The sequence below is a fragment of the Natator depressus genome, chromosome 8 (assembly GCF_965152275.1).
Source record: "Natator depressus isolate rNatDep1 chromosome 8, rNatDep2.hap1, whole genome shotgun sequence".
Taxonomy (NCBI): Eukaryota; Metazoa; Chordata; order Testudines; family Cheloniidae; genus Natator; species Natator depressus.
Window position 1 is genome coordinate 88,256,468 of NC_134241.1, and position 7,380 is coordinate 88,263,847.

The window sequence follows — 7,380 nt, forward strand, 5'->3', positions numbered from 1 at the left end:
TGAACTCACACAGAAACATGACAAAAGTCAAAACACCCTATCACCCGTCAGTGGACACTTTTCACAGTGCAAATCACTCCATATCTGACCTATTAGTCCTCGTCCTCAAAGGAAATCAGCACAATGCCTTCAAAAGACCAACACAGGAACTTAAATTCGTAACTCTGCTAGATACTAAAAATCGAGGTCTCAGTAGAGGCACTGATTCTATGGCTCATTACAACAATTTGTAACATACTAATCCTCCTTTTTCCTATGACTGCAGAGGTGTTAATTGCGCACTTCATTTTAAGTGGTTTCCTCCAACATGTGTTATCCCTTTATGTTTAACAATCTGTTCCATCTTGTATTTAGCTGGTGACACTCTGGTCACTTTTTCAAGACCTGAAGAAGAGCTCTGTGAAGCTCGAAAAACTTGTATCTTTATCTTCCACCAACCGAAGCTGGTTCAATAAAATATATTAATTACTTCCCCCACCTTGTCTCTCTCGTATCTTGGGACCAACACAGCTACAACACTGCAAACAAAAAAGTAAATATGCAGACCTATTCACTTTCATTTCCAAAGTCCTACTTATACCCTTTTGAAATTATTTCAAAACTGTCATTTTATTGGCTGTCGTTTTTACAATATTAGCAACACATTACTTTTGCCTTAGATTGTTACTCAGAAAAAAAATCAAAAATATAGGCTAATAGATTGTAAATAGAAAATAAAATAAATCAGATCATAGGATCTATTCATAGATTTGTATTTTAAGCCTATATATTATATATATTATGACAGGGTCAGGCCAGATGGCTACAGGAGAGTAATAGAAGGCAGCTATATTAGCCCCAGATTAAGTAGGTCCCTTTTCCCTGGGTAAGGTAACAAGGAAGGTTCCAGAACAATCAGGAACCTTCTGGAGACAATTAAGACAGACAGGCTGATTAGAACACCTGCAGCCAATCAAGAAGCTGCTAGAATCAATTAAGGCAGGCTAATCAGGGCACCTGGGTTTAAAAAGGAGCTCACTTCAGTTTGTGGTGTGTGTGTGAGCAGCTGGGAGCAAGAGGCACTAGGAGCTGAGAGTGAGAATGCATACTGTTGGAGGACTGAGGAGTACAAGCATTATCAGACACCAGGAGGAAGGTCCTTTGGTGAGGATAAAGAAGGTGTTGGGAGGAGGCCGTGGGGAAGTAGCCCAGGGAGTTGTAGCTGTTGCACAGCTGTTCCAGGAGGCATTCTAGACAGCTGCATTCCACAGGGCCCTGGGCTGGAACCCGGGAGTAAAGGGTGGGCCCAGATGCCCCCCAAACTTCTCAACTCCTAGTCAGACACAGGAGGAGTTGACCTGGACTGTGGGTTCACGAAAACGGCCACACTAAGGGCTGCCATGAAGCTCCAAGGCAAGCAAATCCACCAAAAAGTGCAAGACCTACCAAGGTAGAGGAGGACCTTTGTCACTAATATGTGTATATATATATATATATATGCGCCAACTTCAGACTTCAAATGTATCTCTTTGGCTAACGTCTGTTGCTGGAACTAATTCCAGGAGAACTCAACACATCACTTACTTGGCAAACGTCTGGTTCCTTGTGGAATTAAACTCAATAGCAAAGTGGACTCTGACTGTTTTGTTAACATTTTACACACTCCAACTTTTAAGAAAGTATGAAAGAAAGTCTATAGCAAGCTGGTCAAGAAGATGCAATGCAGAATGTCTTTGTTCCACAAAAACCAAGCTGCACTTTTCATTGCTATTAAGATAAAACAAGGCAAGCCGCATTCACATTTGGTGAAAGAAATAAAAACACAGTTCAGTTTTCCTCTTACATCATTTCATTAATTGGCTGCTAAGAAAACTGGGGCTGAAGGCCATTTGGGGGACAGCCATCACATACTACTGATGATATATCATTATTGTTTTTAAGACTATACACCAGGGTGCTGGAACAATTTTTATAGTGGGGATGCTGAGAGCAATTAAACCAAACTGTAAACACTGTATATAACGGAAATCTCTTCAAGCCGGGGGTGCAGCAGCATCCCTAGCTCCAACTCCTACGAATATACACATATTCCAGTAGTGCCAAAAAGAGACATAGAAGCTACCCTGTCCATAAACAAGAGCCACCCTTACCTGTATTACCCATAAATTATACTGTATCTATTGTAAACTCAGGGTTCAAACTTGGCTTTATTTCCAGGGTATTTTCAGGCTAAAGAGTACACAATATTACTTTCCAACTCTTTTGTAATCATAGTTCTTAGAATTTTTAAGCAAGCCCAACGCTGGCTTCAGTCGCAGGCTGGGCACGCTACCACCTGGCTGAAAGGGCTGTGTCCAACTCCCGGACCCCCTTTCCCCACAGAGACAGTGCTGCCGACTTCTCGGAGAGAGATGCAGAGTTAACTAGAAGGCAGACCCTTCGCTGCACTTCTCACGAGTCCCGTCTGTCATGAAGCGGTCTATCACCTGCATAGTTCGTGCCCGACGCCTGTCCAACAGCTGGACAAAAGTCACCCATCTCAGAAAGCGGGACTCGCAGGGGGATTTGTTCTGTTGTAATATGGAGGAGTTAAGTGGGTCCTAAATCCTGGCAGCAAGCTTGTTTTCATGAATACGTCGGCGGGGGCTTCCCCCCCGCCTGGCTCCCGTCCAGCGGAGGGGAAGCGTCCCAGGCTGGGAAGCACCCTGCAGACCCTACGTCAAACGAAGGGGCTCCCCACGACACGGCTGCCTTGGGGGACTCGCGCTCTCCCCCTCCCCCAGCGGCCGCCGCCAGGAGCTGAACGCGTTGCAGGGCGGGCAGCAAGCCCGGTCCCGGTGCGGGGGCCAGCACGTACCTTTCCGAGTGCACTCAGCCGGGCTCGCGGCGAGCTCAGGACTTTGGGGGGGGCGGGCGCCTCACCCCGCTGTGGCGGCCCCTTCCTCCGCCCGGACTCTCCACGCGTGTCACCCTGCGGGGACCATCTCTCCCTGGGACGCCTCGTCCAGCCCCCCGCCTGCTGCCGGGCGGAGCGAGCTGGCAAAGCGCCTTCAGTGCACGCTCCGCAGCGGGGCGTGGGTCCAGCCGCCCGGAGGAGGAGCAGGGAGGCTGCCCGCGGGGCCAGGCGGCGGCTGCTCTCTTCTCCCCACCTGGGCAGCGGCCGCCGCAGCTCCCACTGCCGGGGCTGTCGGAAGCGGCCGCTGGCCAGGCGCTGGAGCGAGCATCACGTGGCGCTCAGCCGCTGCGGCTCGGCTGTGACCCGGGACGTGAACCCCCCCCCGAGCCCCGGCCCGCTGCGGGGACCCCGCGCGCACGCTGCTCCCAGCCAGCGTCCCCTTGCCCGTGGCGTCTGGGCGGGCTGCGGCCTCCCCTTCGAACCCTGCCTCCGTGCGCCTCAGGCTCAGACCCAGCCGCGTCCCCGGGCTGCCCGCGCTCGGGCCACACCCAGCCCTGCCCCTGACGGCTCCAGCCCCGCCGCGGGCAGGCTGGCCCCTCGGCTGTGCGCCGCCCGGCTGACAGAAGACAAGCACCTCATCCTTAACCCTGTGCCACCCCACTTCCGAGCGCCCCCTGGGCAGCTGTCAGGGCCTTGCCAGCTCTGTTCAAGGGGGAATGAGGGCGCGTTTGTTTTAGAAGGGAGATGCTAAATGCCTCCTTTAAATACAGCAAAATCCCGCTCCCTGGGACTGGCATGTCACCTTCCAACCCAAACTCCATCTTCACCAGACCTCAGCCACTGAGCTAACAGACTGGTGTTATTTATTGGTATTGGGGGAGCGGCTAGAGGCCTTTGCTCGAGCTGTGCAAATAACTGATCTCTCAGCTTGCTGGCAATGCTGGGGGAAGAAATAGAAGGGGAAAAAAATGTTTGGGATCAAATGAAACATTTGGTTTGACCCAAAATTAAGCTTTTCAGTTTGAGCTTTGCTCTTTTTTTTTTGTTCATTTCAAACTAATGTTCAGTTTCATTTAAACAATTAAAAGTTGCTTCAAAGTGACAAGTTTAAAGGTTTCATGTCAAAACTGCAAAAGCAAAAGGCTTTGATTTTTTTTTCTGACTTCATCTAGCCAACGCCAATATCTATGAGCCACTGACTTGTGGGTTTTAGTTTATCTAGCTGAGGTTAGAATCCACTTAATATCTGTGAAGAAATCACATTTAAATTCAAATAAATGAAGTGAAGGTAATATTTTTGGTTTGGGGGTTTCTGTTTTTATATTGTATTTCTTTCCTTAAGGATTGATCACAAACAGTTGACTGCCAATAATAGACACTTTCAGAGTTGTTGAGGTGTAGTATGGTCCCAAGACATTAGAGAGACAAGGTGGGTGAGGTAATATTTTTTATTGGACCAACTTCTGTTGATGAAAGAGAGAAGCTTTTGAGCTACACCGAGCTCTTCTTCAGGTGTGGGAAAGGTACTCAGAGTGATCAATACTGACATTTAAAATGTAAGCAGTTGCTTAAGAATGCCTGGTCAGTTAAGACATATGCTATTGATCCTGTTCCTCAGTCAGATGAGCACATAAATGCTTCCACAGGGAAGCTTCCACAAATGTTTGTGTATTCATCTTTGAAATTCACTTTCTTCAAACATTCATGGTATTAATGCCGGACTGGTTGACTGGGCAGGAAGGAAGAGGGACAAGAAAAGCCACACAACATGAGTTTGGCCAAAATGAATTCATTAAAAAAAAAAAAAAAAAAAAAAAGAGTAAGCATTCATAGATTTATTTATTTATTTGCAGTATTTCCCTGTGTTAACCATGTATTGACAATACTTATCTTTTTCCTTACGCAAAGTGGGTCTGTTTTACCTAAATTGAGAATTTGCTGGGAACAATCAGTGCTGTCTGACTCCATAGTAACGTTTGTAAAGAATTAAACTAATGTTCTGTTTAAGTTTTTGGTTAATGGTTTTAACCAGGCAGCATACACAAATATCCAATTACTAATGTAAAAGATGAAATGAACTAAAAAGAGGAATGTTTGCCTACTATTTAAAACTACTTTGTGTTTCCTGGATGATCTTTATATTTTCACAAAATGATAAAGTAGTAATAAAATTAAAATTATTATAACAATGTAAATATCCCTATTATTGTGTGAGTAGAAGGACAAAGATTATTCGCTTTTTAGGGGCCATTCAGATACTTCAGATCCCTTTACTCATGTTAAATAGCATCTTATTCCACAAATAACCTATCCACTCCAATAGGACTACTCATTGAGCTAGGTACTATTCAGTCTGAGTAGGGGTATCAGAATTTGGCACTAAATGACCTTATTTTAAAAAAAGTGATGAAAATGTTAAAAGTTATTCCCAACTTGTAGAAAGTATGTAACAGGCATTGATCACTGATTACATGAAGGTGCAACAAAAGGAAAAAAATTTGATTAGTTAACATTCGTATTTCAGATGATTATTATGCTCTCTAGCATAAAATGTAGGATGAAATCCTGGAAGTTTTGCCATGTTTCTTTAAAGCAGCCAGGGTTCCACCCCTACTGTTTTGGGCTATTATTGAATACCTATTTGGGCAGAATTTTCTTATTTTCATTGAAGAAGGTATATTTTGGGGTGTAAGTAGTCTGCAGGAGTATTTGTGCCTGTGACCCTGCAAGTAGGACACATTCAAGTGCCCCTGTTTTCATGTCCAGATTGGGTACATAGTTAATAAAGTACAACATTTGTTACTGGTTTGCTCACCCAAATCTTCATTTTCATGTGCAAATGGAACATTTAAATTCATGACTTTTGCATGCCCCTCACTGAAGGGCCACTGTAACTTTTAGACTCAAAGACATTCAAAAAGGGCCAGGCTCTGATATCCAACAGGAATCGGGTACCATCTTACTCTATAAGCAGACCCCTTCACTGCAGTTAGACTCTTGGGACTAGTCAGCGGGATGGAGAGTATCACAATCTGGCCCAAAGTTTTTTTTTTTTTTTTTTTTTTTTTAAATATAGCTCTAAATTCACCATTCAGAGAAGTTGTTTGGGATTTACTTTCTCTTAAGGAAGGTACAATCTGGGGCCTAGAACAGGTTCGATGTTCCTTCAGAACATCCTTGTAGCAGATTTCCCATTAGAACTAATCTCTGGACCACAGAAAAACCAAGATAATGTTTTAAAAATAAGAGTAATGCTTAGCCTGTAACTCAGCCAATGAGCCATTAGGTTGAAAAATGTAGATAACTTTTTCCCCATGAATTTCTTGAACACTCATTTACATGAGCTGTCTGGGTGCTGAGTGACTTTTTTCATCTCTCCTTTTATGCCTCTTAACTAATAACATTTGCTATAATATTTCAGACATTTGTGGAAACGATCCATATATTTGTTTTTCTTTTTTAGTTAAAACTCTGCTTCAAATTGGTGAAACCCCACTGGTAGCAAAGAGAAAATTCAGTACCCAGAACTGAATTTAACTATGGATTTAACTTGAAGGGTTATAGTAAGTTTTACAAATGCTCTAATTTGTAATGCCCACACCTTTTGCTGAAATGTAAAAGGGGAAGAAAAACTATAGATTATACAATATATAGTTCCTGGTTCTAAAATGAATGATGATACACTGTAGAAGCACTGTACTTTACCAAAATTACATGCCATATAGCTATATTTAGAAGTCACCTTCAATTAGTAACCCCAGCTCTGATATGTAAATGAAGATACAAAACAACCCAAACATAACTCTTATTTTCTACCCATAAGATGTAGTCTTTACATATAGTATCCTATCCTTTATAAATAGGTATTTATTCTAGTAACCCATATATCATCAGAACATACATATGAATTGCCATACTGGATCAGGCCCAACGGCTATCTAGTCCAGTATTCATTTTCCACAGTGGTCAGCACCAGATGTCTCAGAGGAAGGTGAAAGAAACCCCACAGAAGGCAAATTAAAAAAAAAAAAAAAAAAACACTACAGTAGGCAGATATCACACAATGCAATTTTCATTGAGACAAATACTAAAGCCACTGCCTTGTATGGAAATTGTACTTGAGATCTTTGTGCTTATACATGTATTTTTTCCATTACATTAAACCTTTTCCACAACTTCCATGGAAAAATATCTGGAATCTGCTCAACTACTGCTAAAGTTCCTTCCTTGCCAATCACTCTTTCCATCTCACCTCTCTCTCTGAATCCAGTCACTACCCCACCTTTTCACCACATCATATTTATGCTTCTTGTCCTCACCATATGTCTTTCACAACTCTGCCACCTCTATTTATCCACTCTTGTCTGTTATCATGTCACCTCCTGTCAATGATACCAGCCTTTACCTCCCAGTTGTCCACTTTTCACATCTGTCTTCAGTCCTTCTTCCTGTCACCTCTATCATATTACAAAAAAACCACCCTTTCCTTCAAATTCCTCCTCAAG